A 23,926-nucleotide genomic window follows, 5' to 3' on the forward strand; every position below is an offset into this window, starting at 1 on the left:
ATGCAGCTTTGCAAAATTAAGCCCATTAATAAAACAATCAACACTTTTGAACCAAATATCTACCTCTTAAAAATCTACTGAGTGCCGTGTTCCCTTTATGCTGATGCCTAGGGTAGAAACTAGGCTGTCGAGCACCAGAGTGGGAATGATACGCCAGGCTTCAGGGGGCAGAGCAGGGAGACTTTGGGATGCTCACAAGACAGCTTCAACTGCATAGGCTCAGCTCCGCTTTGCAAAGCAGCTAAATGAGGAAGGGTTACCTGAGCCAGGAAATACAGAAGCCTGATTTCTCACGGATTTAAACCTCATAGCTAGTTGTGGGTTTCAGCAAAGCCTCTCCTGCAGCAGAGCCACTGATATGGCACCAGGCTTGTAAGAAAGCCAGCCTGCAGTCACTAGAGAAGTAAAAAAAAAATGCTCATTACGTATGCAATCAGTTCTGCTGGCGAGACAGTGAGGAGCTTTCTACAGAATTGTCTGTGGAAATCTTTTCTTTTTTTTTTTTTTTGCAAATAAAAAAAATCTTGGAGAATTCTTTGAAAAAAAAAAAGAGTTCTTGATGTTTTTGAGAGGCAAAAAAGGAGAATACCATACAGTGATTTTTTTCTACCAACACAGAGTCTGCAGTGCTTGGGCTCCTTATTCTGCCAGCATTTCCCTTCCCCTCCTGTCTTTCCAGGTGACTTTCAGCTGTGAATTTTGCCCTTACCTGGGAGGCCCTGGACTGCCTCACTCCCAGCCCAATGTCCTTCTGCCACCAGGTGCTGGGCTGCCGGGAATCCTCCCCGAGCTGGGGTGTGAGGCTGGCAAACCTGGCTGGGGTTGTGCCTTGCTCCACGGAGCAGCTCCAGGCAGACCTGGGCGGGATCAGCTCTGGGCTGGCGCCTGCAGCCGTCGGCTCGAGCAGCCACGAGATCTCTTCCTTCAGTGAGGTGTCAGGTGTGGTAAACTGCTCCTTGATTTATGAAGATTACTTCTGGAGAGGCTGTTATTTAGCTGAAAATAAAGAGCATTTGTATTCATATTTAATAAGCATGAGGTAAACTATAAACTGTGTCAAATCCAACACGCTTCCCTGTTGGCTAGCATTAAATCAATGGTGATTTATAAACCCTCTGCCTTGTGTATTACAGGGTGCTTCTGGAGATGAAGAGCGAAGGAAATTTGTATGATGCTCCACCAAATGGCTAACATTTGCACTAAAGAACAGCAAATGGATGCTTTTAAAATTGTGCGTGCTTATTTGAATGGAGCAGTCATAAAGTAGGTCTGTGTGCCTCAGCCCTTCCTGTTGTTATGGATTGCATGCGATGGTGTCGGAGGCACTAAGTGTCAATTAAAAGCGGTGCTTTTAATGAGTGGAGGTGCTGTGGAGGGGCTGGCTGGCAGTGTAAGGGTGCTCTCTGTGCCACGGGCACACAGGGTGCTTGCTCCGTGGTGTCGAGGAAGTTGTTCTCACTGCCAGCCAACATCAGCGTCCTGCTCGCAGCTGGGGCTGGGGGATGCTGCTTATTTCTGACCAGCTCAATAATGTTGTTCGTGTTTCGCAGCAGAGATGCTCGCCCTTTGCAAGTGTAAAGAGGATGTCTGAAGGAAGTCTGTCTGCTGGGCGCTCACCTGCTCGCCGTGGGGCTCTCAGCATTCGCAGTTCCCAGCTGTGAGGATGGCAAATCTGCTCTGCTGAGCTTCCCGCATCTCTGCCGATTCTTTCTCACGGTTCAGAGGGACGTTTTTTATGACTTGCTGTAGCACTTCTCTTCCTAAAGACAGATCGATGCCATCAGCATTGATTTTTGCATTTAAATGAATATGTGCGCTCAGGTAGATAGAACCAATACAGCAGAAAAACAAGGTTAGAAGTGAGGTTAACACTGAGGGGGGCAGTCTGCGCCTCAGCCCTCTGCTTGCCATGGCTTGAAAGGGAAGCGATGACAATTTTAGGACTTCTCCAGCCTTCAGGTAGAGAGGGTCTACTCCTCCACCACACAAGGAAGGAGAGTATCTGGCCCAGTAAGTGGTTTAGGGTGCTACATGTGAACAAGTGGCGCGTCTGACCCGAGCACAAAGCTGGTGATTCCCAGCCGGGGAATAAACCATGGTCTGTGAGAGCTGTGGCTGTTTGCAACTGAGCGATGATCAAATGCACCCGCCAACTTAGCCTAATTTTACAGAGCATATCAGGAAGCCGAGTTGATCTCCACGCCCTTGGCAGCACACACATTGGAGGCAGCCCCCTGGCTGGATGCAGACGTGTGCCAGCAAAGACGGACTGGAGGCAGGAGCACGATGCAGGACCCACGCTGCTGCTCTGCGGGACTGGTGTGACGGGGGCACTCCCTGCCCCTTGGGCTTATGGAAAACTGCGCTGAGTCCTGCCCAGAGGCACTTCTGCAGAAGCTGGTTACGGCCAGGCTCCGTCTGTGCTGTTTTTTCTTTCCATCCCCAGCTAGCTTCCTGAAATGGAGACACCCCCACGTGCATGCAGCCTCTCATTGAGGTTGTAGCAGTGTGCTGACGGGCACAAATAGAAATGAACTTCTCCACGTCCACTAACTGTAAATGAGGCCCATGGATTTTTGACTGTGCTAATTTATTTTTTCTTTTCATCCCTATTGGATGCACGGTGCTTGTGCTTCCTTCTTGCAGATGGACAAAATTCCTGGCACTTTGCTGCTTTAGTAGCAGCTTCTTTTTCCTAGGAGAAGGACTGGAGGTGTTGTGCTGGATCAGTAACACCCAACTCTGTTACCACGCCCTTGGGAACATCCCATTAATAGCTGAATGCTTGAAGGAGATTCAGGCTCTTTGCTTTGATCTGGGGATCTGCGACGCTGGGAGGGGCAGCAGCAGGGCGCGGGGTGGGAGGATGGGTTGGAATCGCTTTGCCCTTTGAGTACTTCTGTGAGGTGGCTTTGTTCACACGGCCCTGCGCTTTGGTAACTGAGCTGTTCCTCCAGGCTAAGATCTAGCACCACGAATTCATCTCCCACGGCATCTCCTCACGCAGAGAGCTTGTGCGGGCAGCTAGCAGTGCTGCTCTGTGCCCACAGCCTGCTTGCCTTCCTCCTCATGTTTTCATATTAAGACGTTAACGAGCCTTTCTGATGAAGGCTTTTGAGAACAGGAGAAGTAAAACAAAAAAAAGTGCCGAAATTGCAAAGGATGGAGCCGGTGGTGCTGCTTGCAAGCTCTTCTGCTTGCTGCTGGGTTTGTCCCGGGCCAGGAAGCAGAGCGAGGCTGTGAACGAGCTCGATTTGTTCCCCATCCATGGGCAGCGCTGGGCCGTGGGGCCGGGCTCGGTGTCTGCAGTGGCTTTGGTGGGCGCCTCCTGGGCAGTCGATGGCCTGAATTCCACGAGCTCAGCGTGAGCACGCTGTCGCTTTGCACGGCTCCTGCCAGTGCTTGTGTCGAGGGCAGAGCCCGGCACGAGGCCACGATCCTCTCCACACCGCTGGAGCTCAGGAGAAGCCAGTTCCTGAGGCTGACTGCACGGACCTGGAGCACTCAGGACTATCCCAGGCAAGGCACAAGCAGAGCAATTTGACGTGGAATCAGCAAGGAAAACATCAGTGCTTCTATTAAGCCTTAGAGAGTTAAGGTACAATGTACGTTATTGTATTTTACATCTGTAACATAAACACTGACGGGTTTTAGACCTGCTCTCCTTATCTGAGTGCTTCCAAACAAGATTTTGATCATGCCAGCAGCTTGCTGAGGGAGTAAGAAAGCCGAGATAAAATGAGGAGATGAAATGACCTTCCCCTCCTTCTCACTATAGATGATTTACATTTCAGCAGAGATGCAAATCTAGGTTTCACAGCTGGATTTTAGCATAGACTAAACCAAAATCTTGGATCCAAAACTTGGCAGTGGTCGAAGTGCTGTAAATTACATCATAGCTCATTCCTCTTTCTGGCTTAAACAGGGAGAAGTGAAGTTCTCAGACAGAACTCAGTATGAAAGGAAGAAAACTCCAGAGAAATGCAGCAGTTCACAGGAATATATATCGATTTCTTCTATTTCTGGAAACCTAGATGAAAGTCAGGGAAGGCAGAGGGATTGTCCTAATGAAATTGGCAACAATAAGCATAATTAAAACCATTTAGGTTTTAAACAAAGCTATTTAGAGTTTGACCACGGTTTGCGGAGGTTAGTTTTCTTCCTTTCTTACACTGCAGATATATTTCTGCTAAAACATTATCTCTTTAGCATTGACTTCCATTAAAAAGATGTTAAGACTATAGGAAGCTCGTTTCACAGCGATCAATCGCTCCGAGCTCTGTGTGCAGCATCAGGACTAAAAAGGTTATTCCAAAGTTCAGCCAGCACCAGGATTACAGAATCACAGAATTTCTAGGTTGGAAGAGACCTCAAGATCACCCAGTCCAACCTCTGACCTAACACTAACAGTCCCCACTAAACCATATCCCTAAGCTCTACATCTAAACGTCTTTTAAAGACCTCAAGGGATGGTGACTCCACCATTTCCCTGGGTAGCCCGTTCCCATGCCTAACAACCCTTTCGGTAAAGAACTTGAATTAGGCGAACAACATCTTGTGAAGTGGCAAAAATGATGGGATTGCTACGAGGCTGCTTCTTGGCTGGTTATTCACCTGTTCGGTGCTGCTGAGCCAAGGCTGTGCCGGGGCTAGGAGTGATGGCAAACATGGGACTGCTGGCCATTGCATGGAAGCAATTACTTTAATTAGCTCCCCCCAGCTTGTAGGGATGAGCTGGTGTGTGATATGTCCATAAACGTAGAAATGTGACATCTCTGGTGTTATGACAGCTTTTGTCATTATTCTTCTTCCAGTCTTGCAAAGCTGAAGAGAAGTCCTAAGAGCTATGTGAGGGCAGAACTGTGGGTGTTTCCAGAAGAAAACCTTTGGCTTCAGATTTTGTTTCTTTCACTGCTCCTGAGGGTACCCTGTAAATCTTCTATAGTTAATTTTGATTGAGGGAACGATGCACCGGTGGTATGTTATAGCTTACCCTGCTGCAACAAATATCTTCCATTTACTTTTTTATGTGCCTACTAATTTTTATTGATTTGAAGAACTGTTTATGAACTGAGGAGCAGCTGGATGACAGGAAGGAAAAATGAAAAACCCGAAGCAAAAGATGGTATGTTAAAAATGTCTGCACTGAAGAAGCAGACAGACTGGTGCGTTTGTATCTCAGAAGCAGTCGAGATGCTTCTCAGCTGACCCTTCACCTGCTGCCTCTGGTTGGGGCAGCACTGCCATCTCCAGCAGCAAAGACGTGCCCCAGGCATTCCCAAAACGCTGCTTGATAGCGGCTGGGGCAGCAGACACAGGCACTGTACAGCTAACCTCATCCCTGGCAGGAGGAGACGTGTGCGTGGGGCCTCACCTCGCTCCTGCCTGGCTGCTGTGCAAGACGTCACGCTTTGGATTTTGACTGTATTGTTTGAGGAACAGGAGGTTTGGGGGATTGTGACATCTCTGCTCCCTGAGTGCCCGGACAACCTCTGACTGCCCGGCAGAGCTGCAGAGGACAGCGCGACTGTCCGGGTGAGCGGCTCGTGCTGTCGGCATGGCCCGAGCTCAGGCCACATCCAGATGTTCTGCAGGTGACCAGCGGTCCCTGGGCAGCACTTCGTGTCCGCCAGTCCAGAGATGAGACGTTTGCCCCATGAGCTTTGGGCAAAAAGGAGGTAAAACGTGGCTTCCTTTTGCTCAAAGAGACCCAAAGGTTTGGAGGAAAATCAATTTACTTGACAGACTTGGCAAGGAGAGCTCTCAGCTGGTGGCTGGCATCTGTCCAAGCTCCCTGCCTTACAGGGACAGGCAGGATAATTTAGCAGATATTGTTACAGGAGAGTGGGATAACATATTTGTGAATGTCCGAGTGACTGCAGGGCTTAGTGCGTAAGCGCTTGGGAGCAAAAATCTGTTTGGTGCTTGCTTTTGCCTCCTGTTGTCAGAAGCAGCGTGTTTGTCCCCATTCGGTGACAGGCATCGGTTCAAAGTCACTTTGAAAAGTGGCAATGGAAAGCGTCGAAATGATTCATGATGCCTGAGCATTATGATTTCTCTCAGAAGTGCACAAGACTTCTCCCCAGTCCATGGGTACACAACCGACCAGTTTCATCAACAGCTGGTCGAATGTTTCATTTTTCACCAGATTTTTCTTACTGCTTTGACTTTTTAACCTTCTTATCACCTCTAACTGAATGTGTTTTGGGTGATTTTAAATGAAATTTCAGCACCACTGTTTTTCTAGAAAAAATATTACTGTTATTTTAGCAGCTTGAAGACAAATACTGCTACGATAATAGAGCAATGGAAAAATACAACTTTACTCGAGCCCTTCTCTCTGCTTGTTTTAAGTATCACTTTAAGTTGCCTTGGAAGTTAAGGATGTCAGAAAGCCTCCCATGAGCACAGCCACTGGTAGGAGCCATTGCTCTGGTGTGGGGGAAAAAAGAGGTTTTCAGTTCTTTCCATGTGGAGTGAGTCCGATGGGAAAAGCGAGAAGGGGAAGAGGGGAGGTGCTGCACACACACCTCTCTGCAGCCCAGCGGCCCCTGCCAGCAGCTTCGCAGCGTGAGTGCATTTTGTTGTACTGTGTGAGTGTCACACAAAGCAAAACCAATTGTAGGTATGAATATGCCTGGTGGTATTTTACGTGTATCTATGGTTTCTGCTCCGTTTATGGGAGAGAGGCTGGTTTAGATTCGTTAGCCTTTCATCAAGAGTATTCCGTGGGGCTTTCATGCACTGTTGCCTTTAAGCTGTGAGGGACTGAAATAAATGAGAATCCTGGAATATCAAAAGAAGGCTAACACAGGGATTAAACATCTCCTTGTTTAGCAGGGAAATGATAAAATCGTTATGAGAGTATGGGAAGAAAATTACAGAATGCAAATTGTAAATCCTAAATGTCTAGCCTCCTTCCAACCTGTAGGTAGAGGAACCACATCGTTACCTGCTTTGAAACCCCAGACCCCTGGAAATTACTGCTGCACGGGAAGGGGGTCCCCTGCCGTCCTGCTCAGCTAACACGGGGGCTGCACACAGGGAGTGGCAGGGAAAAACAGTTGTTCACAGGGGAGGTTTTGAAGACAAGGCTCTGGCATTGCAAATTTCAGGTTTGCTGTTTGGTTTTTCAGAACACTTTAGACAAATAATGTCAGGATTGATTTAGCAGAGCTGATCCTGCCTTAGGGAAGGGAAAGGAGTAACTGACCTTGCAGGATCTCTTCCCAGTCTCTTTTCAACAATACCATTGTACTAACTATTATTACTTGGCCCTCCGGGACCCCAGACTGTGCAGCATTTTGCATCTCAAAGTCAGTCAGAGAGAAGGTTGCTAAAGGCAAAACAGGTGAAGCCAAGAGTGTTGGAGATGCATTTACAGAAATCACTGATCTATTATTGTCTGACGTTATTAACTTGAGCTGTTAACCATAAGAAACATACCCAGAAAACTGCATGGCCTCTCTCCCCCCCCCCCCACCCAGTCAGCAGTGGCTTTGGGGCATATCAGAAAGCCACCCAAATGGAGCCCCTTCGCCCTGCCTCTGAGCAAGGCGCCGTGCACCTCACAGCCTCCCCCTTCGCGTCCCGCTGGCTGCCACGCTCTCCCGTCCCGGTGTTATGCGGAGAGGACAGCCCTTAGCTGCAACCTCTCTGTTCCTGCCAGAGTTGTGCCAATTAAGCAGAGCGTTCTGTATTTATTAGGGAAGATTTGCTTATAGCTGGTGACACTTGTGCTGACTGCTGTTAAGATCTCCTCTGCTTTAAAGTCAGCATCTGCATCTCAGAGTGCCAAACAGAGCTGCTGCTGAAGAAAGGGTCTCCTGTGAACGGGTTGAATACAAAATTGTTTAGATGTAAATAATACAGTCTGCGAAGGTACACTGGCAACCAGACTAAAGGAGGAAGCAGGCTCAACGGCCTCTGGCTTTTTTTGGTCTTTGCGTTCCTTGCCGTTAGAGGCACTGATAATGCAGTCTGGTGGGAGCTGGTGGGAAGGGGAAGGAACTCAGGGGAGATGCAGACACCAGCACACGCACCTCAGAAATGAGAGAGCCAAAGGGCTTTGGAAAAAATGTTGTGACTTCTGTTGACTGGTTGTTTTTTTATTTCTCTTATCTCCTCCCCTTTCTTCTTTTTCATCTTCTTTCTTAAATTTCTCATTAGCTTCTGCTATGAAATCGTGCAGGATGAAATGTTGCCAGCCTGCGCTGACGGTCACCTATCTGCAGGCATTACACAACTCATCCCAGCCCCACGCCAGGTTCGTGCAGAGGCAGCCTTGTGCCCCTTCGAGCTGCCAGTGGCACAGAAAAAGCAGCCACCAGCACCGTGTGCCAGCCGGGGAGGCAGCGCTGCCTTCTGGGGCGTAGCTGCGAGGTAAAGCTTGTGCCTATCGTTTGTCCTCTGTTGTGCTGCAACTCCTAGAGCTATTATTCATGCGGCCAGTAATTATTAGGTGTCCTGTAATCACTGTGGCTTTGCACAGTACTGCTGTGTGTTATTCTTGTGGCTCACATGCAGAGGGACGATTGCTCCCATGTTGGTGGCGATGCAGCCGGGACAGCGGAGCTACCACCTTGCTGGGTGGTTTGGAAGAATGCCCTTGGCTTTGTCACCTGCAGTTCGGGGGCATGGAAGATGCTTAGAGGCTTCTTCAGATTTTCCAGGTTTCCTTATGGTCATTCTGCATGACTGGACACGCTCTTGAGGATACGGTGTTTGCAACTAGAAATCTAAGGAAGCCTCTGTCACCTCAATACCCATGGCATGGAAGTGGGAAGGGTGGGGGCACTGAAATCATTCCTAAATCCAGGGGTAGTGCCCTTTTAGTGGGCACAGAGGCTTTCAGGTTATTGGGAGTTTTATTACCTGTGAATCCATTAAAACGAGAATCTCCTTTTTACGTGATGGCAAAGGTGGAAAATGCAGCTTTTGCATGAGAAGCTTGTTAGAATAAAGCAGTGACTGAAATCTGTCAGGAGAGCAAAACCTAACCAAGATGTTTCTGGGGCAGGGTCACGTTTGCACACACCCTGTGCAGGCTCATGTTGCCCCAGCTTCTGCGGTGCAGCTGAGCTCTGTAATGAGGGGAGGGCTCTGAAATGGTCTTTGTGAAAGAGGAGCGTGAGGCTGCTTCCTAACCCAGTCCACAGAAGATAGTGCTCTGCTCTCAAGCTGGTCTTTTAATGAACTTCTCATGACTTCAGTAGGTTTACCCATGAGTCAGAGCTAAATTATGCCCCTTTCTGACAGTCTGGTGCTAAACTGGGTAATTTCATTTCAGTGTTAAGGAACAGACCCAATAATTAGTCTGATTTTTCTAGCTCTCCACTGAATCTGTCATTTTCTCCTGGCTAGGACTGGGATGCAGTAGGGAGACTTCCCAGTCATGTGTATGTAATCCCGGTAAGCACCATGGGCTGGGTTCTCAGCTCCCCAGCAGGGACGCTCAGCTTGGGGAGCGGGCTGCACGTGCAGCAGCAGAGGGCTCAATAAAGGCTGACGATGGAGGTGCTCATCCTGTGCATTACCTGCAGCAACAGCTTTTATAAATAAAGTTAGTGCATTCAAAACAGTCCACTTCAGTGAATGGGGAACCTGCCAACATTCAGCTTTTTAAATAATTCATGGGTCTGATGATAATTGCTATTTCAGTATTTCTGTCTCATTTATTCTACAAGAAAGGCTGACAGCGCTGCAGCTTGATTTTTCTTGGTTAGGCAAAAAAAACAACATTTGCTGGTTACATAGCATCCCTAGGGAATCCCTCAAAACCAGACAGGGATGCTCATTATTTTCCACTGGCCATGACCACTGGCCTGTGTTAAGACAATTTATTGTTTTCATGTTTACTGTCAGAGGAGGCTGAGCTTGTTTTGTCTTATTTTAAACCTCCCTGAAGCCTGTGCATAAAGATTAACCTGTTGCTTGGTGGTACCTAAATCAGAATTGAGCCTTTTGTACACTGTGGGAATGAAATGGAAATACTACTGTGAGAATGCAGGCAAACAAAACAGGATTCCTGATCTCTTGAAAAATGTATGCTTTTATTTTCTGGACCTCCTACTGTGAGATGGGGAAATCTGAGCAAACGAGCAATCTGACTCTGTCCCCATTGCTACTCACCTTTGATAACTCACCTGCTAGTGTATTAGGGTGGCAGCCTCAGAATGGGTTAGAAAACAAAAATACAGTTCAGAGCTACTGCAAACTCAAGATGATTGAAGATGATGTCATCAGCAGAGTCAAATGTGTTCATCTCCCAGAGTGGGAGTCTGGTCGCAATGAGGAATTAGGAAATTAAAAAAAAAAAAGTGATTTACACAGAAATAATCCAAGGAAACAATACACTACAACTTGTGTGTGTGTGTGCAAGCTATGATTAATTTAATCCCAGGAGATAACATTTCTCCTATTTCATTGCAGGACATGGAAATATTACTGTCCCATTTATTTGAGAGTTTAAATGTATGCTCACAGACCGTATTTTTTTTCTCATGCTTCCTATAAGCAGGATATGTGCACTTGCATCTTGCAGGCCTGCACATGGGAAGCAGCCATCTCCAGGCTGAAACAAGAGGCAGCCTTGGCCAGACTGTTTTTTGTTTGTTTGTTTGTTTGTTTGTTTGTTTTTTCAGGCCTAGATTTCCAAATATTTCAGCAGTTTTGCTTCTTCTGTTAAATACCAAGTGCAGGGCACAGGGATCTGCCTTGTCTTACTTATTTCAACATGTTTGGTGCCTCCATCTCTCATGGACATCAGTAGAGAATTTTGAGATAACACATACACACACATACACGTTATATACATATATGTGTATATATTATACTTTCCAGCATGGAGAAGCCTTTCATTTCGAGCTGCCTTTAGCCCCCCAGAGTTACGATTTGGTGCTTCTGGACTGGTCAAAGCATGTTTATTGGAATAAAAACTTAAGCGTTGGCATAAGTTTTGTTTTGAGGTACCCATCAGCTCCAGAAAGTGGGACGAAGCTGATGGAAACGATCGGGCTGCTCAGAAATCAAAGACCCACGCCAAATATTTAGGACTCAGGAATGCTAAAGGGAGACAGGAGAAAAGAGAGAGCGTAAACGCGGCTGATCCCTCAGTGCTAATCTTCCTCAGACAGAGCAAAAGAGTTAAAGCAAAATCCAGCTTAAAAAGGACGTTTCAGATAGAAAGATGACCAAAGGCTGGTCAGGAGGCAGATGAAAGAAAGTAGGAACCGGCAGAGTGAGGCCCAGTCAAGGGGATGCTAATGTGGCCCTTGGCTATTCAAAGCCAAAAAGCAAGAGATGAGGCGGCCTTGTTCCCTGGGGAGGGATCCTGATGAAGAAATAAAAACATCTCTATCCTATGCATTAAGCCAATGACTCTATACAATTTATTCAAGCAAATGGCATAAAGAAACGAGATGGGGAATGAGAATATGCAGTCATAAAGAGCCAAGAACAGGCCAAATCTATTTTTAGGTTCTGTTACATTACAGTACTGTTTAGTGGAAGAAAAAGTGGAGAATTCCTCCATGCTATCAGGCAGGGATAAAAGAAATCTCAACCCTTTCTCTGTTACTTCTTATTTTCTGGTGAAAATCTGCCTTTTCTTCCTTTGGTTTTCCATGGCGTCTGATGCAAGTGTGGGAAAAGACTGCTTCCTGGCTTTTTTGTTACATGCCTGCTGTGTTTGCTGTACTGTTCATACACACGGGGAGAAATGGTCCTTGCTGCAAACACCTTACAGTCCCTGGGACATGGCATCTGCCTGGAGTGACTTGGGAGCTCATTTCTTTCATTTATTCTTTTTTTTTTCCTTTTTTTTCCCCTCATATGGGGTGCTCGGGTTGGCTTATTGCAGCTGTTGGGAAATACGGCCGTTTTTAAGGTGCGGTAAGGTGCAGACCAGCACAAAAACCCTGTTGAGGAATATATAGCAGGAATAGGATTGTGAGAAGAAGAGGGACGTGGCTCTGCGATCGGGATAGTGCATTTAGCAGATGGGACGAAAGGAGGAGTCTGCAAGGCAGGGCTGCTGTGAGTGCCTCACTGGACATGCTGCTCTTCGAGGCCAGAAGAAGCTTCCCAGGGACGAGGAGAGCAGGGATGGCTTCAGGTCATCCTGTCCTGCTCTGGGACCCCTCCAGCACCTCCTCACAGCAGGCTGCCCGGACTCCTTACCTTTCTGTTGTATGTGACCATCCCTCTTACTACTGCATAGTCGTATTTGCTTTTTTAACAGAACAACTTGGCCATTTTTACAATTTTTCGTCTGAGAAAATCTGATCATGTGACTCAAGTGCCTGTCTCCCAAAGATTGTGTCAAAATCTAATTAAGAATAATTACCCCATCAGATGTCTGCAGCGTTCATTGTAATTTGGTTTGCGAGGCTCAAAGATTTCTGTTGAAACGCATGCAGAGTGATCTGGGTTTTTGATATTTGCCATCAAAATCTTTACCCCTGAACAGAAGTATTACTTTTTATGTAGCAAATCTGGCTGTTCTGTTGTTTTAATGGATTTATAAATTGAGTTTGTTATTAGCAGTGACTCCACTGTTGTGATATTAAATGGTAGGAAAGTGGCCTGCTGTGGTGCAGCCACCTCTTATGAGAACCTTTCCCCCCTCTTCCAAGAGCCTGGGTTTTGAAAACCCAAGAGCAAGGACATCATAGGGAAACTGTTTCCATTCAGTTAAAAAGCTAAATTAGAGCAATTGATCATTTCATTCGGGTGATCAGAGACTCCCAGAGGAAAATGCTGAAACATCTGTAATAGCTAGAATTGCAAACGACAATAAGAGAGCTGGAGCTGCTTGGAAACTTAATTTTCAGCTCCCTGGCAGTTCTGAATATAATAATTAATAGTAGAAATAATTTCAAAAGTTCTCAAAAATCGCTTCCAATCAAACTAAAATGGAGTGTCTCAGTGTGACTGCAAGAACATGTTTTAAAAAGTAAGAGAATGGACTAAGTGAAAAGCCACGTGAAATTGAAAGGAAAAAAATGCAAGTAATTTATTTAAGAACAGTGATAAAGCTATTTAGACTACTCAAAATATTTTTTTCCCTATATTTTCAATGTGGGACTTGGTGCTACAGGCAGGCTTCTGTGACATGACTTGCTGTAGCCACTTATTCTTCACAAAGAAGAAAACTTGCCCAAATCTGTTGTGTCCTGAAGGCAGCATGTTCCCCACAGTCCAGCAGAGAGTACTGCTTCACTCCATCATTATTACTCAGCCTTTCTTGAAAGGAAGCCGTTGTCTTTGTGACCTCTGTGCTCTGCATCGGCTCTATCTTGAAGCCTGTTCAGGCAGAGTGTCCCCCAAGTTACCCCAGCGCAGAGGAGAGCTGCGTTTCCTGGGCCCGTCTCTTAATGGCAGCACTGCAGCGCCGGCCCTGCTGGCAGAGCTGCGTGTGCTGGCCAGGGCAGCCAAGAGCTCCCTGGGCAAGGAAAACCAGGGGCAAACTTCAAGGAAAGTAGCAGTAGCGAGTTCAAAACAAAACCAGTAAATCTTCCAAATGGATTCATCTGGAATTGCCACTAACACATCAGCCTGGTATTTAATGCAAGAAACCCCAGCTTCATTGTATTTTCCCTAGCACATGTGGTTTTCATAGGTCTTGGAATGAAAATGTGAAGACAAGTCTGTAACCCCTATATATATGTAAAGCTAAGCACACTGACTTTCAGGATAGGTGGTTTGCTTGGAGAAACAAACAAACAAACAAACAAACTACTATGCTTATGTTCACTTTTTGTCTGCGTTTTTACTTTCTTGGGCAGTTTTTGATTTAGATCCTTTCCCAGTGGATGACTGCTCCCACCCGAACTGCACATGGCTTCAGTGCGCACTGACGGTCGCAGTGTTTTATTTTCTTCTTTTTCTTGAGTAGGTAATCTTATTATATTTCTAGGAATTTGTAGTGTCTACATAGGAAATGTTTGCTGATTAAAATCGCAAAATGATTTCAATCCACCAAGCTTTCAACCCAATGTGCTTTGCAGGAAATACACCTGTAATTAGAATTAATTTACCAAATGAACCCACCTCTGCAGCGAGCAGGGCTTTTGCAGCCACGGGCCATCCATCTCAAGCACAACGGCAGCCATACAGTCATCATAATATGGGGCAGACTCTGAGAGAAAAATATTTACCAAGGAGAAGGGAAATTAGAGCACTTCACTGAATTAAAACAAATGTATGTAAACAAAGATACCCTCTGCTTCCATGACCCAGTTATAATATTGATGTGCGTGATCTGAAAATTATATGCTGTGAAAATAACACACCGTTACAGAGAGGCATCTGGCTGGCTCTCCTTGATTTCAGATGCATGTAGGATAATTGCATGCTCCAACATAGATCTTAATTTGAATTGTTCCAGAAGAAAAGCTTTTATTTCTCTGAAGTTATGTTAATCCTAGGGCACTGGGTAAATAAAATCTATGAGGGAGGAATAGCAGCAGCTCTGCCGAGTAAGAACAGGCCTGCAGAAGGACTGGACCTGGTTTTGTGCCTCAAAGCATTGTCCAAAACGCAGTGCCTGGCCCACTTCTTGTGCCCAGGGGAGCAGCAGCCTTTGCAGTGGTAGAAGCCGCCCTGTTTGAGCAAAACCTGTGGAAGAATTGCCTGCATTGCACTGCCTGGTGCCAACGTGCACGGTGAAAATGGGACTGCAAATGAAGTAATGGTAACACGCTGATCCTGCTCCTCGTGCGCACATGCTTGGGGACGTAGCAGTGGAGGAAGTAAGGACTGAACCGAAGTACTGCTTGTTACCTCACCCCGAACCATGGGGATATCTTGATTTTTAATCAAAGGCAGGTGCTTCTGTGGGAAGCCAAGCTGTGTTTCAGTCTCAGCAGCAATGTGCAAGCTTTCTGAGGATGAAGAGTTTTTTTTTTTTAATGGAAGAATAAAATAAAATTAGTTTAGGCTGTTACTATCAGCCATCATGGTAAAGCTGAGAAAGTAGCTTCTGTAGACTCACTACATTTGTGTGGTAGCTTTGCAGGCGGATTTATGTAAGAATATCTGATCTACTGTTTTATTTTATTTGCAAGGCTGGGTGGGACTGTGTATCTTCTGAACACGGCAAAGCAAGCCTTGAGAAGTTACGTGCGTTATTCTGACGTTTTCAGAACATTGCTGACAGCACCAAATTGTACCTTTTGGTGAACAAGCTGAATGTACAGTGTGTCCTCTGAGTTCTCCTAAAGCTCTTTTGAAGCACCACCTTTCTGTTCCCCGATGGCGCCTGGCTGTGAAGCTAATGGAAGACAGATTTGGGAGTGACTCATCAGCCATTTGTTATTGTGCATATATTGTGTATTTATTACCCGCACCATACAAGTGGTTTCCAGATCGAGCATGAAGTTGTGAGTCAAGCTGGTATTTTGAAACGAGGGAGTTTTGTGGGGAAAATGAGCGTGCCAGCGGTGCCGCCTTCTGACAAAAGGCCGGTCCATGCGGCAGCGCAGGGGAGAAGCTGCTGCATAACGAGTTGCCACTGCTTGAACTCGGGAGAAGAAAAGCATCCCGAGAACCTAATAAGAATATTCAATTCACTGCTTTTATAGACAAGCCTGACTCAGTATGAACGCTCAAGCTTTAAAGGAAGGGGCTGAGCTCTGTTATTTGAAAGATACAATTGTAATTCAAATTCAAAGAATAATTTGAATAAACTCCGAAGTTGCCACCTGTACAAGCAGCGAGGCAGGACTTGGAGCTCCTGAATCTCTGTGTGGGATGCATCTTCCCAGCTCCCCTTCCCACCCTCCAGCATTTTGCTTCCTTCCTGTGTAGGAAACCTGGGAAGGGCAGTGTGAGCGGGGCAGGGAGCACCGCTTCGCCTGGTTGCCTCTGCTACAGGACGGAGGGGCCGTACGGGAGGAGAGGGAGACTCCCTCCCAGCAGAGCCATGGACGTGGGGGATGGCTGCGAGGTGCTGGTGGCAGCTGGGCCGGTTGTCCAAGGGATCCACGGGTGGTTTTGTGCCGCTCAGGTTGTCGCCGGGTGGCTGGAGGGGACCAGCTGGTGGGGAGCGGTGCTGCCTGCAGGTACAAGGAAACAGCACAGAGCTCGTGCAGCAGGGCGCAGGATGAGGCCCGTGCTCTCTAATGTGTCACCTTATCTTGGAATTTCACTGATAACTTCCTACCTTCTGTTTCCCAAGAAAAAGCGCCGTGATCAAGGCTGGACTGAAATGCTCGAGTCCTTTTTGAACTCAATCCTCTTTGAACTGTGTGACCTCTAATGAAAGCTGGGAAAGTTTAGAGAGGAAAACAGCTTATCTTTTCCTTCTCCTTGCTGGATGGATGCCCTTATTTTGTTTCAGATCGCTCAGCTTTATTTTTGCTAGGGAAATGTTATTTATTCAGCTTTCAAATGTTTGGTCAGCTTATTAATTTTTCATACGCAGGAGCTTTGAATATGTCTCTTTGAAATGCCACAGCTAACCTCCTTTTTCTTTGGGCAGTATACTTGGATCCCCCATTTTGACCTTCTCCCTAAAGTTGCCTAGACCAATAGCCAGGGCGGCAGTGCTGCCAGTTTATGAAGAAATTCCCGTTACACAATGTTCATGACAAGGCAGGTACCAGCAGGCATGCACACACCATCATTTAGTGCATGAAGGATGCACGTGTCAGGGAGCACCCAAGGCCCCAGAGGTCAGAAGGGGAAAACTAAGCGATCCCATGCTTTCCAGCCTTGCTGTCTTTGGAAACCCACCCTCATCCGTGCTCTTCTAACTTGCAAATAACCTTGGCCCCGTGCAGCCGCAGAGATGGTAACATAAGGAAAATCGGAGCGCCTTCTCTTTTGGCTGAGGATGAGCTGTCTCTGCTGTCACTTCAGTATGGTTAGCATTTTGTTTCCTGCTGCTAATACTTGCTTTACCCTCTGGTGTTGCTTTGACAGGCACAGGCATATTGCACTTTAGGACAAATTCTCAGTGATGCAGCAATGAACTAAATATGGAGTTTTTTGCTTTGTTTCATATATATATATATATACCTACACTTTTTTTTTTCTTGATTTGCTTTATAATAACTTCAGGCTTGCTTCCATATTTTTTTTTTTCTGTATCAAGAATATAGAAATAGCACCAGTATGGACTCGCTCTCCTTGCTTTCCACCAAACCACATACTGCCCCGTCCTTACAAACCTTTTCACCTGAATTTACCCTCTCCCACTTCTCCAGTCTCCATTTAATATAAGTTCTTATTTTCTTTAGTTGTTCTCCAGCCGTAATTTTATTTCACCCAACACTCTCCATTACACTGCTGTTTTCCAAGTTTCATATCCTCCTGTCTGACTTCAAACCTGCTGGCTGCAGGCTCCGGCTGCCTCATACAGTCAGTAAATGAAGGTTCTCTCTCAGTGTATGGTATGAATCGCCCCTTCCTCCACTCCCCATAACCTGCTCCTCCAGGCAATTCATTTCATGCATCCTTATGTCTGGAAGTTGGGGAGTGTATTATAGATCAGCGCTTATTTATTGACTTGTGTCCTGTTACTGTTTTGCTAGGTGTGTTTTGGTGCATTGCGCTCCCTCCCCAGGTATTTTCTCTCACTGCTTTATTACCTCTGTGAGCTTTCCCTTCAGTGTTTTACAGTTCTCCTCTCCAGGTGTGTGGGGGAACCCGCGCCTCGTGGAAAGCAGTAGGATATTGGCTGTTGAAGTTACGGCTGCAGAATACCAAGGGCATCTGTGTACAAGAACAGGATGACTAATAAGCTGTTTAAAAGTGCCTGTGTGGCTTAATACACCAATTCATGTCTCTGTGCAAACACACTTGGAAGCCTGAAGTCCCCTGGCTTTCAACTGTTTTTATCATTTATGTGCTTTGTTTGCTTTTACCTGGGTATTCTTAAAAACTAGAAGACTAGAGGCTCACGATCCATGTTTGGAGAAGCTGATGTAAGCCTGAAAACCTTCCCTGATTCTATCATTAACTCTTTTCACATCATCAGCACAGAGGCTGAGAAAGAAGAGCCGAGCACCTCAACAGGCAGAGCAAGGGTGCCTGAGCTGTCCGGCTCCTGTTGGTGACACGTACACCAGGGATGGCCAACCCTAAAAAAATCCCCTTGACATTTTAGTTTTTATTTTAACACTGGCTCCTGAGCTCTCCTGCATCAGTGCAGCTTGGCAGAGCAGGTTGTGCTTTCCTTGTGCATGCTGAAGGAGGCGGGAGGGTGCAAACCTCCTCCTCCTCAGAGGCTCCAGCACACTGCAAGAACATGCTTTTGTCGCTGTGTCAGAATTTATAGTTAATGTCTGCAAATTCTGGCAAAATACCAGTAAATGTAATACCATTCCACCACAACAGACATTTTGTATGCAGACACAGACTCTAGGAGGATATAATTGGTACCTATTGCTCTACTTTCAAAATATTGCATTCAAATACATTCTTGTGGAAAAAGAAACTGATGAATCTTCAATACCAGGAGAGTCTGAGATCATCTGCAGACTTTTAATGAGCATCAGGCTGCACTGCTTTCGGCCAGGGCTGCTAACGCACGGCCTTGCCCAGGAGGGCACTCAGCAGCCAACACATCCATTTAGAAAAATGATTTTGTGGTACCAGTGAAACAACTTATGGAAGAAGGAAAAAGCTGGTGCTTAAAAACCCTGCTGTGTATTCAGAAAACAGCCTGAAGTGGCTGGGCACTGATACAGAGCAGGTAAGTGCTTTCTTTTTTTGCAACCCAAACTGTACACGAGGCTGGTAGCTTGATTAGACACTACAGATTGATGAAGCAAGCGAGCTCACAAACTGTGCTCTGTGAACCACAGCTATGGACAGAGCTGCTCTGCTCAGTGTCCACGTAAAGGTGGTCTGTCTGACAGAAAACTTGCCTTGACTCTCAGGAAATTATACCATCATTCAAAGAAAAAAAAAAGTTCATCATTTTGCTGCTCTCCTATTAACTCAAATGTCATACTTCTTTTAATTCACATATTCCCAACTAAGATTTAATTAACACAGGTATTTTAGGGTAGCTGTTTTTAATTTTCTTCTAGCTGTGTTTCAATTTCTGTTGTTGCTTCACTGCTGATTTTACTTTCACAATTGATTGGAACGGTTTATTCTTCCTTTAAAGTTAATCTTTAAATACTCGCTCGCAACAGGGGCTCTCAGATGCTTATTATGTTGTACTACGTGATGAGAAACAGTCTGCAGTGCTGGATCTGGTGGATGAGCCCCTCGCACTCTGTCTGTCTCCACACAGGGACATATGCTTTCAGTATGTTGCTACTTGTCTTACTTCATCATTTTTCTAATTTTCATTACAAACGCACCAGATATCACAAGGCACCATATACAGCCATCAGGAACAGATTGTTTCCTTGATAGCTGTACCAAATGCTCACGTGGCTTTGGCACAGTAACTTACTGAACAATGCCACCACTCAGAAGGCTTTTCTTCCCTGTGAGTATGCATTAGGAGTGAATTCAGGCACACGGGAGCCGTATTATTAACCTGCCGTGTCATCATATTCCAGTGATTTCCTATTTCCCGTCATCAAATGTGCATCATGCTGACTAAAATGCAAACTGGAAAGTTTAACACAAGTAGCACAAAAGAACGTTACCTGGAGCTAGTTAAAAAAGAGCAGGAAAAAGAATGGTTGCCATCATTAAGTCTCCCGTAACATTGTTCACATGGCACATCTTTTCATTTCATTTTCCTCAGGATGATGTTTACCATAATTTATTAAGAATATCACAACAAAGTTGGAGAAAAAAGCAAATGAAATTCATTATTTTACGTACTTCTCTATCAAACCACCTGGCTTAATAACACATGCATCTCAACCACTCTCGGTTTAGGGCCAGAATTGCCCTGATCCTGACCAGGAAGAAATGAGGTGCAGGGCAGCAGCTGCTGAGCCTCCAGCTCAGGGCAGCACTCGGCCTCCTCCTCAGCAGTGGTCAGGGAGGGGGCACCACGCAGCAGCCCGAGGGCAAAATGGGGAAAGACCAGCTACCAGTGGAGGTAACGCATTTTTAAAGGTTAGTTAAGATAGCTTTGTGTTCCAACAGAACTTACGGTACAAAGAGTAAGAGATGTATTAAGAATTGTTGTTTGTCTTAGCATTTATTTGTTTCCCTTTATTGCATTGTCTCAAATGGCAATTTCAAAGGCAAAATGCCATTCTACATTAAAACCTTGGTCACCCAACAGTCCAAATTCTTCCCTGGGGTGACTTTCATAGAGTTGTGCTAGGAATTAATTTGATTGAATACAGACAGGTAAAAAAAAATAATCATCAACAACACAACAGAACAAGAACAACAAAAGGAAAACACAAAAATAACCAAAGGTCTGAGGTCCGTTACCTCACAGTCATACCTTTCTGCAGCTCCTCCAAGATCTACCCTTCCTTGGGAGTGGTTTGGCAAGTTGAGACCTGGTAGGAAGGTGATGCTCCCTGCCCCGAGAAGGGCCTTCTGTTTGTTTCGGCAGTGGCCGGTTCATTTGCCTTGTAGGTGAGTTCACCAAGTGAAAGTTGAGCCGTGTTTCCCTTTAATTTCCATAGGTCTGTATGGATATGAGCTTATCCCTTTCTTTTGTTTGAAAAAGTGATAGCTTTGCCATCTGAGTCTGAAGTGTAACTACTACCAGGTCCCTTGAGGCAATCCCCGTTATCCCTGGGGCACAGGGACGGGAGTGGGGGGGAAGGAGCTCACAGCTCCTCGCCAGAGACCCGAGCTACAAGCAGCAACCTTCCCACTCAAGCAAATACCAGGCTGGCTGGAGGGCAAGGGTACAGGTGGAAAAAAAAAAAAAAAGTTTCATTTCTCAAGCAGTTTTTTCCTTAAGATTTTGTTGGTGGGCGGATTGTTCCAGGTGAAGAGGCTTGCCTCCCCTGTGACTGAGCCAAGCCAACCAAGCAACGTGCCAAGGCAAATAGGAAGGCATTTATCTCAGAGCTGAAGCTTTCCTAAACACCACAGGAACTCAAGAACTTCTTCCTCACAGTCATTGAAGAAGAATTTGTCTGCAACCAGAAATAAACCAAGTAATTGTTGCAGAATTCCCTTCCCAGTTCCTACATAGCTGTAGTTTCAGTAAATGTGATCTTCACGAGCTCATGGAACCACCTGATGGGCTCAGTCCCCAGGATGTTTCACCACACCAAGGAAGCATGTATTTTATTTGTGTCATCCCAACAGACTGCTGTCTAACTTGTTAAAGACACATAAAGACTTTATAGCTCTGATTCACTGTTCTACAGCAAGAAAGTGCCCCCCCCCCCCCCCCCCCCCGCCTCCACCCCCCTTTTTTTCCCCCTTTTTTTGACAGCCTGGAGCGGCTGCCACTTGGGGTTTTGGAGGTTTTGCATTTGACCACAGCATGTGGGAAGAACAGTGGGGCATTAGACTCTAAAAGCATAGAATAACATGGCTTAAACTCTTTTAGGTGTGTAATGCACATCGGGAAAAAGAATTATTTAAAGCAGGGTAAGAAGTTGGCTGTTTGTTATTTCAATGATCACAAGAAAATCTTCGGTTTGTGCAAGGAATGAAAGCTCCAGCACAGTTAATACAAGGGCTGGTGAACACTGCAAGAATGAACGTTGTGTTCTGTAAATATTACAGCTTCTTCTAGCAGCATGAGGTAGTTCATCTGTCTTTCATCCCTGCAGAGGCACTTTAACATAATACATGCTAAAAGGTCAAATTTGCTCATTTGTTTGCCATTATGTAGGGCCTTGCAGTTCTTTTGTTTTGTAAATGCAACAGTCTAAATAACTCATAAGAGCAGAGACGCCAGCTGTCGGTGCCACAGCCAGGTAAGTCCTGATTCATGACAGCCTTCTCTTGCTGGAAGACCACAAAGGATGTAGCAGCGTGCTGAATACGCTGCGCTGCGGTATGTGCTGGAGGCTCGTTGGCATTTCAGAACACATCTGGCAGCTGAAGGCAAGAATAGAGTAGGCAGAGAAACAATATTGATCAAAGAGAGTTTTGCACTTGATATAACCTGGAAAGTGCACCTTAGGTGCCTAATTAGGATTTAACCATGCAGAAATTATATTGGAAAAAAAATTACTGACAGCATATCTAGAAATAGGAAGACTGCACCTCTTGTAGGAGCAAGTTTGGGGCTGTCAGGCATAGCACAAATCAATGAGGTGATACCATAGGCTGCTGGTGTATCAGAAGAGCTGCTGTTACTCACTGCCTCCCGTGAAACCTGACAGCATAGATTTGGGTGTCAGCTGGTCCCGAAGATACCTCGGAGTAACTGGGAGAATGTAAAGGAAAAGGTAATTTCCAGCTGCCAGGATCGATTAGCACAGTTGGTCTGCACGCTTGCAGCAACTGTAATAGCATCCAGGTTTTGTCAAGTTTGTGTCTATTTGCATACAGATTTGACAATGTAATTGTCTACTGACATAAGGCACGTTGAAAGAAAGGTAGTCAATTCAAAGAAAAGAGTTCTTACAATCTGCTACTGTGTTTCAGTAGAAGTGAGGCTGTGCCATTTTGCAGCAGCAGTTGACTTTATTCATAGAGCATACCTGGCCAACCACAAGTCTTGGAGCCAAAATTAGGCTGTTGCTTGCAATGCAGACCCAAAATAAACCCACTGAACTGAGGGAAGCACAGCTCTCTGATAAGTCAGCGCCTAGCAGTGTTTTACATAAAAAAGAATAATTTCCAAGTGAGGTAAGCATGAAGAAAATGAATGCAAGCATTGTACTCTTCACACTTTTTATTTTTTTTTTTCCAGCAGACTGTAAGAACTGCTGAGGTTGGACTCGATGATCTTGAGGTCTCTTCCAACCTAGACAGTTCTGTGATTCTGTGAACTGCTCACATTTTACTAGCTGCCCCATTACACATTGGTATGCCACATAAATGCAGGACTCGGACTTCAGGCCGGCAGCCCACCCCTGCTGGCAGCGGCAGCAAGGTGCTCTTTAATACTGACTGCAGTGGAATTGGGATTTATGGCCATCATGACTGCGTCTGAAAAATTTCCTCTGCTTGCCTGCCCTACTTTGCTGTTTTGTTGTAATTTTAAAGCCTCAGCATCAGGCTGATTTTGAAAGCATTTAGCAGCAAAGGAATTGTGTTTGACTGGGGGTGGGGGAGAGAAAAACAATTTGGAGCCTAATAGTTAATTGTTTTTCTTGAAATTCTGTCCTAAGTTATGTTGTCTGTTAGAATTGGAACATTAGTCCAAGATAAAGTGAACAGAAACAGGTCAATAATCATATTTTGGAAAGATTAGCAAATCTGGGAATACAAAACTTATTTCTGTTTCATTGAAGGCTTCCTGATACAGTATCAAAAATTCACCCACCAAAAATAACAAACCAAGCCATCAGCAAAAACAAACAGACAAGAAAACAGCATCCCTTCTGGTAAGTGTCTTGGGGCCCTTGTTTTGTTACACGCGTTGCTGGTAAGCAGTGCTCCCATGACTCCTGGGACGGTTTCTTAGGCCCGGTGGGAAGGTGGCAGTGAGGTGGTGCTCGCAGCAGCAGACCTGGCAGCAATGCCAGCGCTGTCCTGGCCCTGCCGAGGCCAGCGGGGCTGCCTGAGGCTGGCTGTGAAGCAGGGCAGAGTCCTCGGGTGGCAGTGTGTTTCCTGGAGAGGGCAGAAGTAAATTGCTTTAAGAAGCTGTGCCAAGTGCCGCTAGCAACAGCGTTCCACAGATAAAGTGGTGAGAGCCAAATTTAAAGATGAATTAGATGCTTTGGACCCATCTCTTACTTAAAAGTAATGACCCATCTGTGTCTTGGCAATTTTGACCGGTTACATGACGAAGATGCTAACAGTAACAAAAACCAGCAGAATCTCTTACAGCAGAGTACTGGAGATAGTTTCTTTTGCTGTGTTCCCCCTTCATTTTAAATATCACTCCCGTCCCGTCACACTAGAGATGTCA

The 23,926-nt window shown here is 45.8% G+C and overlaps 1 long non-coding RNA gene across 6 annotated transcripts in view; it reads left to right on the forward strand.

The window, feature by feature from the left end:
* The window catches only part of LOC137853205 (uncharacterized), a 72,754-nt gene that overhangs the window by 31,415 nt on the left and 17,413 nt on the right, over window positions 1–23,926 (forward strand). For 3 of the 6 annotated variants that reach the window (XR_011094317.1, XR_011094316.1, XR_011094315.1), the window contains exon 4: window positions 23,307–23,399. The exons of 1 other annotated variant lie outside the window; for it this stretch is intronic. This is a non-coding gene — a long non-coding RNA (uncharacterized lncRNA). Of the gene's footprint in view, window positions 1–8,169; window positions 12,543–14,009; window positions 17,008–23,306; window positions 23,400–23,926 lie in introns of those variants that run through there. 2 more of the 6 variants (XR_011094320.1, XR_011094319.1) reach the window with 2 other exon arrangements.

This window comes from Anas acuta, chromosome 3 (assembly GCF_963932015.1).
Source record: "Anas acuta chromosome 3, bAnaAcu1.1, whole genome shotgun sequence".
NCBI lineage: Eukaryota > Metazoa > Chordata > Aves > Anseriformes > Anatidae > Anas > Anas acuta.